General features: G+C 44.3%; 1 non-coding gene across 1 annotated transcript; it reads right to left on the minus strand.

Moving 5' to 3' along the window:
* Positions 1-530: 530 nt before the first annotated feature.
* On the minus strand, positions 531-637 carry LOC141650044 (small nucleolar RNA R71). The gene has a single exon (XR_012546107.1). It is a non-coding gene; the product is annotated as a small nucleolar RNA R71 (small nucleolar RNA).
* Between the last annotated feature and the right edge of the window lie 8448 nt (positions 638-9085).

Here is a 9085-nt window from a genome sequence, read left to right on the forward strand (position 1 = left end):
ATCAACTTGACCGCGAAATTGAAGCCACGGCAAGAAGACTTAATTCTCTAAGAAGAAGGGGTTTACTTGATTTTCCACCGATTGAAGAAGTTAATCGCCAAGAAGCTACCGAAGTGTTTGAAAATCCTTTTGGGGTTTTAGAAGAAGAGCCTAACACCATGGTTGAACCGGTTCCGATAAGAGACACTATGGCTCCTAAGCACATAGTCAATCCAAGCATCCAAAGGCCACGAATTCAAGCTAATAACTTTGAGATTAAAAATGCCTTGCTCAACCTTGTTCAAGACAACCAATTTGGAGGAGGTCCCTTGGAGAACCCAAATGATCATCTAAATGATTTCCTTGAAAATTGTGATATGTACAAATCAAATGGGGTTTCCGATGACGCGGTTCGCCTTAGGTTGTTCCCCCGTTCTCTTAGGGGTTCGGCCAAGGATTGGTTGAAGAATTGTGACCCGGATTCCTTCAAGACATGGGATGAGTTGGCTTCTGCATTTTTGAACAAATATTTCCCACCCTCAAGAACGGCCAAAGTCAAGAGTGGATTACAAAGCTTTACTCAAGAAGAGGATGAGACCTTATATGAGGCATGGGAACGGTACAAGAAGCTCCAACGGTTATGCCCACACCATGGCATCTCCGAAGCCGAGCTAGTGAACAATTTCTACAAAGGGTTGACTCAAGACCTTAGGCTTTCATTGGATGCGGGATCGGGGAAAGGTGCCTTAGACATTTTGGGGCATAAAGCGGCAAAGGAACTAATTGAGGAGATGGCCTTAAGAACTATGGAATGGGGAAGTGATAGGCAAATGAGGAAAGGCAAGAGCAAGGATTCTAATTCGGTTTTGAATGTGGAAGTTAAGGGTATGCTAGATGAACTCACCCAACAAGTTGCTTTGCTAAATTCAAAACCTAAGGGGTCCGATATGAGGCAAGTCTTGTCGTGTGAGTTGTGTGGTGAACAAGGGCACACTCCCATTGGGTGTCCCTTGATTGCACCCGTAGGTGAGGAATGCTATGAGCAAGTAAATGGAATTTGGGAGTCCACAAGTGCAAGACAAGGGTTCAACAATAATAACAACAACCAATTTGTCAATGGAAAAAGAACTCACCCTTTCTTGTCTTATGCTTCACAAAACATTCAAAATCCCACCACTTCCCAACCTCAACAACAACCAAGGTTCAATCAAAACTCTCAATTCCAAAGACAAATTCCACCCGGTTTCCAAGGGAAACAATTCATCACCCAAAGCCAACAACCATTTGGGGGTTTCAAGGGGCAAAATTTCAATCAACAACAAACCCAAAATTTCCAACCACAAAACCAAAACTTCCAAACCCCTCAAAAACCATCTTGGGAACAAGCTTTTGAACAATTGGTTATTGCAAATCAAAAATCCGACTCAAAGCTTGATAACCACATTGCCTCACAAAACCGGGTGAATGATGAAATACGGGCATCACAAAAGGCTACGGAAACTCATGTGGCCCAAATTTCTCAACAATTGAGTCAATTGGCTCAAAATCCGGGGAAGTTTCCGGGTAATACGGTTAACCCAAGGGAGATGAATGCGGTGTTTTTGAGGAGTGGTAAGCAATTGGAGGAGGTTGAGAAATCTCCTAAGTGGAAGAGGAAGAGGGTGTCAAGTGAAGTAGTGAAAGAGCACCCGGTTGAAGTTGTGCAAGAAGATGAGATTATGGTGGAGAAGTCTAAGGAGGTGGAGATGGTTGACCCTCCAAAGCAAGATGAGCCTATTGCAACTAAGGCCAAAGAATGTGTTCCACCACCAAGGGAGTATGTAGCACCGGTACCCTTTCCACAAAGGCTTGCAAAGCCTAGAATTGAAAAGAAATATGAGAAGTTTGTGGAGATCTTGAAGGGAATGAATGTCACGATTCCCTTCCTTGACATGATTACCGAAATTCCATCTTATGGCAAATTTCTTAAGGAACTTGTCACTTTGAAGAACAAGAATGGAGAGGTGCAAACCATCAACCTCTCTAAGGAATATAGTGCTATACTCACTCACACAAACAAGCTTCCTAACAAGCTAGAAGATCCGGGGAGCTTTTCTATCCCTTGTTCTATCCAAGGGGTGGCTATTAAAAGAGCTTTGTGTGATTTGGGGGCTAGTGTGAGCCTCATGCCACTTTCAATATTCAAGAGGCTTGATTTGGGAGATTTGAAACCTACTAGAGTTTCACTTCAACTTGCCGATCGGTCGGTTAAATTTCCCATAGGTGTAATTGAAGATGTACCCTTGGTAGTTGGGAAGCTTGTCATACCTTGTGATTTCTTTGTTATGGATATGCCCGAGGATTACAATGTGCCAATTATTTTGGGGCGACCTTGTCTTGCCACCGAGGGAGCTATGATCGACGTAAAGAGTGGGAAACTATCTTTGCAAGTGGGTGAGGATAGGGTGGAATTTGAACTCCACAAGTCCATGGAAGCTCCATCTCTCGGTGACACTTGTTGCATTATTGTCATTCTTGAGAATCCCATGGAGGAGCATGACCCAAAAGCTTACTCTATGGATCCTTTGGAGACTTGTCTTGTTAGTGGGTATGAGGTCGATGACAAAGATATTGAGACTCTTGCATACGTGTGGATGTTGGATTCGGCTCCTATTCATGAACAAGCTCCCAAATTTGAAGTGTTGGAAGTCGGTAAGAAGGAGGAGAGTTCCACGCCTCCTCCTACGGTTGAACTTAAACCTCTTCCCTCTTCTTTGAAGTATGAATTTCTAGGAGATAATTCCACTTTTCCCGTCATCATCAATAGTGCACTTGATGACACCCAAACCTCAAAACTCATTTCTTTGCTCAAAAGGTTCAAGGGTGTCCTTGGGTACACTATTGGTGACCTCAAGGGGATTAGTCCCTCTTTGTGTACTCATAAAATTCTTCTTGAAAATGAGGACGCGTCCTCAATAGAGGCACAAAGAAGGCTTAATCCCATCATGAAAGAGGTTGTAAGGAAAGAAGTCCTTAAGCTACTTGACGCGGGCATTATCTATCCTATTTCGGATAGTAGGTGGGTAAGCCCGGTTCATGTAGTCCCCAAAAAAGGAGGCATGACGGTAGTGCGAAATGACAAGAATGAATTGATTCCTACAAGGACGGTAACCGGGTGGAGAATGTGCGTGGACTATAGGAAGTTGAACAAATCCACCCGGAAGGATCACTTTCCTTTACCGTTCATGGATCAAATGCTAGAAAGATTAGCTCAACACAACTATTTTTGCTTCTTGGATGGCTATTCGGGATTTTTACAAATCTCCATCCATCCAAGCGACCAAGAAAAGACCATCTTTACTTGCCCATTCGGCACCTATGCATATAGGAGGATGCCGTTTGGGCTATGTAATGCTCCCTCTACCTTTCAAAGAGCTATGATGTCAATTTTTTCCGATTTCATTGAACAAGAAATGGAAGTTTTCATGGATGATTTCTCGGTTGTTGGGAAAAGTTTTGAAAATTGTTTGATGAATCTGGAGAAAGTTTTGAGTAAATGTCAAGAGTCTAACCTTGTACTCAATTGGGAAAAGTGCCATTTCATGGTGCAAGAAGGTGTTGTGTTGGGACACATAGTGTCCAACCGAGGAATTGAAGTTGATAAGGCTAAGATAGAGGTCATTGCTAGTCTCCCGCCTCCCACCAATGATAAGGGGGTGAGAAGCTTCTTTGGACATGCGGGCTTTTATCGCCGCTTCATCAAGGACTTCTCTAAGATTGCGAGACCTTTGACCGAGTTGTTAGACAAAGATACTCCTTTTGTTTCTCTAACCGTTGTCTTGATGCTTTCAATAGGTTAAAGGAAGCTTTGACAAGTGCTCCTATTATACAACCTCCGGATTGGAGCTTGCCGTTTGAGTTAATGTGTGATGCGAGCGATCATGCCTTGGGCGCGGTTTTAGGCCAAAGGAAGGATGGGAAGGTGCATGCAATTCATTATGCGAGCAAAACTCTTGATGATGCTCAAACAAATTACTCAACAACGGAAAAGGAGCTCTTGGCCGTGGTCTTTGCAATGGAGAAGTTCCGAACCTATTTAGTGGGAGCTAAGGTTATAGTGTTCACCGATCATGTTGCTTTGAGACACTTGCTCATCAAGAAGGAGTCCAAGCCTCGATTGATTAGGTGGATATTACTTCTCCAAGAGTTTGACATGGAGATTAGGGATAAGAAGGGAGTTGAAAATGTGGTGGCCGATCATTTATCCCGGCTAATCAACCTCAATGTCGACAATGGGCTCCCTATCAATGATTATTTGCCCGATGACCACTTGTTGTCCCTAAGTTTGGGTGAAGCACCGTGGTATGCGGATATTGTCAATTATTTGGTCTCCGGGATAATACCACATGATTATGACTATCACAAAAAGAAGAAGTTATTTCATGATGTGAAGCACTATTATTGGGATGACCCATGTTTGTATAAGTCTTGTGCCGATGGGATGATAAGAAGGTGTGTTCCAAGAGAGGAAGCTACCTCCATAATGAGCCATTGCCATGACTTACCTTGTGGTGGCCATGCAAGTTCAAAGAAAACGGCCGCTAAAGTACTTCAATGCGGTTTCTTTTGGCCCTCTCTATTCCGTGACGTTGCCTTTTATGTTAAAGGATGTGACAAATGTCAAAGGAGTGGAAATATCACAAGGAAACATGAAATGCCGATGAATTTCATGCTTGAGGTTGAGCTCTTTGATGTGTGGGGGATAGATTATCAAGGTCCCTTCCCATCATCATTCGGAAATGAGTACATACTTGTGGCGGTCGACTATGTAAGCAAATGGGTTGAGGCGATCCCAACCAAGACTTGTGATGCTAAGGAAGTGATCAAGCTACTTCAAAAGGTCATCTTCCCAAGGTTTGGGGTCCCGAGAGTCCTCATTAGCGATCGTGGTACTCATTTCGGAGAGAGAGCATTGGAAGCTTTGTTGAAAAAGTATGGAGTGCAACAAAGGAAGAGTCTTGCCTACCATCCTCAAGCTAATGGGCAAGCCGAGATTTCCAACCGAGAGTTGAAGACTATACTCGAAAGAACCGTGAACAAATCAAGAAAAGATTGGTCCTTGAAAATTGATGATGCTTTGTGGGCTTACCGGACGGCCTTCAAAACACCGATCGATACCTCACCATTCCGATTGGTGTATGGCAAGGCTTGTCATTTGCCGGTTGAACTTGAACACAAGGCGTATTGGGCCATCAAGCATCTCAACTATGACTTGAAAACAGCCGGTGAGAAGAGACTCTTGACTTGAATGAATTGGAAGAATTTAGGCTAGAAGCCTATGAGAATGCTAAGTTGTACAAGGAAAGGACGAAAAGATTTCATGACAAGCGCATAATGAGAAGGGAGTTCAAGGAGGGTGAATTGGTTCTCCTATACGATACCCGTTTGAAATTCTTTTCCGGAAAATTGAGGTCGAAGTGGACCGGACCCTTCACCGTGGTCCGATCTTTCCCTCATGGGGCGGTGGAAATAAGCCAAGGAGACCGGACTTTTAAAGTGAATGGTCAAAGACTAAAGCATTATCATGTTGGCAATCCCGTCCAAAAGGAAATGAAAATCCTTGAAACCTTTCTAGTGAGTTAAGATTCTTTTCCGTCCTCATCATGAAAAATTGTTGGCTTGTTTACTTGGTCGAGCCTACGACGTAAAACAAGGGCGCTACATGGGAGGCAACCCATGCAACTTTGTATATACCTTGCATTTAGGTAGAATTTGAGGAATTTTGGATGGATACTACTTGTCAATTTGATTGTTGTCGGTCATGATTGTTGAAGATTTGGGGTTTTTATTTGATGAACAAGCGTTTGACCATTTATTGGCCTTTATCCGACGTCCCGAGTCGGGTTTGAAAGTCGAAAACACGAGAATCGAGGCCAATAGATGATGGGAATTGGAATAAGGGTATATTGGAGAAAGTGTGAAGGAGTGTATTCCCACCCGGGTGACCGGCGGCCGGTCTCCTGACCGGCTGGGAAGTTTCTGTAAAATCATAGGAATTTTTGAGAATCTATAAGGAAGGGGAGTCCCAGCCGGCAGGCCGGCAGCCGGTCCACCGGCTGGGAGTGCGTATACTTGGAGAAGTGTTTCAAATTGGATTGAAGGGAAGTCCCAGCCGGCTGGCCGGCAGCCGGTCCACCGGCTGGGAGTACGTGTATTTGGTTTTTTTGTCAAATTTCACCCTTGAGAGAAGTCCCGGTGCGAGCCGGCAGCGGTCCACCCACCGGGAATGCATATATGAAGAAAATGGGGATTGGGTGACCTCCCAGCCGGGTGACCGGCGGCCGGTTTTCTGACCGGCTGGGAGTCTTCTGATACCTTTTTGAAATTTTTGAAAATTACCCGAACTCCCAGCCGGGTGACCGGCGGCCGGTCTCCTGACCGGCTGGGAGCACTCTGATCGTGTTTTTAACACAATTTCACCCAAACTTAACTCATTTTTTTCGACTCTTCCCTTCTCTCATCTCTCACTCTTAACCCTACCTCCACTACACCCACCTCACCTCAACCACCAACGACCACCCTACCACCACCCTACCACCATCAAAAACCACCTCAACCTCCTTCCTAACCCTTCACCCACCATAAAAATCACAAAAATGGCCCCAAAGAAAAGAGTGAGAAGGGGGGACTTGGCACTTCAGCAGGCGGAGGCGGTAGCGGCGGCGGCGACCGACATGAGCTCCGATCCCGACTTCCCGGATATCCAATTCACTTCAATCACCATGAAAGGTAAGTTTGTCTTATTCAAGAAACGCCCTATTGCCCCTACCCGATTTATTGATCGACAATCCATGCGGGAATTAGGGCTAGATCAAGTTACTCTTGAATTATTTGATGGGGTGGGAATGAAAATGATGTATGCGATTCATGAGCGGACCTATGCCCGTCTTACATGGGAGTTTTTGATCTCCCTCCGTCTTGACAAGCATCGCCAAACCCAAAAGGTAGCCTTTTTGCACTTCCGATTGATGAACAAGGACTACTCCTTGACCCTCCCGACCTTTGCATCCCATTTCGGGCTTGACACAAGCCCACCACATAAGGCACCCGAGACCTTTGACCATGGGGCCTTATGGAAAGCTATTTCGGGTTTGGATGATATCAAGGGGGTCAAGAGAGCCGCAAATACCGTCCATAATGCGGCTATTCGGGTTTGGCATCGGTACATGGGTTGGACCATCTTTGGCCGAGAGGAAAATCATAATTTCCGAACGGAGGAATTGGAAATTCTCGGCTCTTACCTTCGTTCCAACCCAACTACCTTCAAAATTGACATTGCCCACCATTTGGCCCTCACATTACAAAGGCTTAGCAATTCTCTGGCCTCTTCTACGGCCGTTGTCGTGGGTGGACTCATCACCCACTTGATTAAGCGGCTTAACCGGAGAGTCAACTTAAGTGGCATGCGTTATATGATTGGTGATACGATGTTTATCAAGAGCTATAACCACCACAACCTCGGTTGGTTGAAGACCAACCCGAATGATGGCCTAGACTATTGGCAAATTCGGGTGGATGGAGTTGATCGAAATTCTATCCCTCTTCCCAACCCCGACAAGATGAAGGTAGTGCCAAACCAGGAGTATTATTTGCTTGAGATTGAAAATCTTGAAGACCCCTCTATCCCCCAGCAAATTAACCCAAATCTTCGGTATACTCGTGGCCGACCCATCATTCCCGCAAGGTCTACCTTGCGGTATGCCACACCGTCTACTCCTTTTGTCCCCGGGCCCTTCCAACAAGGAGAGGGGTCCTCCAGTCACCAACAACAACAATCGCCCCCTCTCCATGCCGACCTCATTTCCTTCATGGAGGAGATGAAGATTCATATGACAAACGCCGCAAGTGAGCGGCATGGGCTTCAACAACGACTTGACCGGATTTACTATGACCATTCTCTTGGTCAATTCCCGGTCTATGATGATTGTATGAGGAACCAATACAAGCACCCCTCCGGCCTTCACCCCTCTTACTATTTATTCCCGGATGGCGGACATCCGGAAGATGGGACCTTCCGCTACGGAGATATTAACTTGCGGCCCGACTACTTTAGCGCCCCGGTCTTTCCCACCCCGCCTACCACCCAAGGGGAGGGACATGACGCGAGGTGGTTCGGGGGTGCCCCTTCAATCTTCCAAGAGGGCGGGTCTAGTGGTGCCGGAGGGCACCCGGAGATGTTTGTTGGTATAAGCTCAGCCATGGAGGATTTTAGCTCGGATGTCCACTTGAACACGGACGATTTCATCCGTGAGTCCGAGTTCGGGGCAATTCAAGGTGATGGTGATGGTAATGATGATGATGGAGACGGTGATGGTGATGATGACTTTGAGTAGAGCCCAGTAATGAGGGCTCCACTTCTTCTTCCCCTTATTCAATCCAAATGACAAGTACGATCTCTCCCTTTTATCCAAATTCCTCATTCATGTTTAAATTTTTCGCATGCATTTAGTTGATAATTCATTTAGTTGCATCATTTAGGATTGCATTAGATTTCAATTTTGTAATATATTGTCACATGTAGTAATTGCATTCACTTAGCATAACTTGCATTGTCATTTAAATTTTGCATATAGAATAGAGCATGCATTGCATTTTCAAAATAAAAACCAACTAAAAATTGAAAAAAAACAAAAACCACCAAAAACATGTTATTTTATTTCACTAAAGTGCCCTCCCATGTCTATAAATAAGTGTAGGGAGGGCCTAAAAAAAAAACAAAAACATGTCTTTTAATTTGAATTCCCTCCACACATTTATTTCAATTTGGAAATAATGTAAATAAATAAGTGTGGGGAGGGAGTTCTTAGTTCAAAAATCACCAAAAATATGTCTTTTTAATTTTTCAAAACAAAAATCACAAAAATATGTTATTTTACCTTTGAAAAATCAAAAACCAAAAAATATGTTCCTTTCTTTTTCTTATTCACTCTCTATGCTTTTGTCCATTGAGGACAATGTACATTTCAAGTGTGGGGAGGGAAATATCCACTCTTGTGAATATTTGTTTATAATTGTAAATGTTTATAAATTAGAGAAAATGCCTCAAAAATTGAAAAATTTCTGAAAA

The sequence above is a fragment of the Silene latifolia genome, chromosome 3 (genome assembly GCF_048544455.1).
Source record: "Silene latifolia isolate original U9 population chromosome 3, ASM4854445v1, whole genome shotgun sequence".
Lineage (NCBI taxonomy): Eukaryota > Viridiplantae > Streptophyta > Magnoliopsida > Caryophyllales > Caryophyllaceae > Silene > Silene latifolia.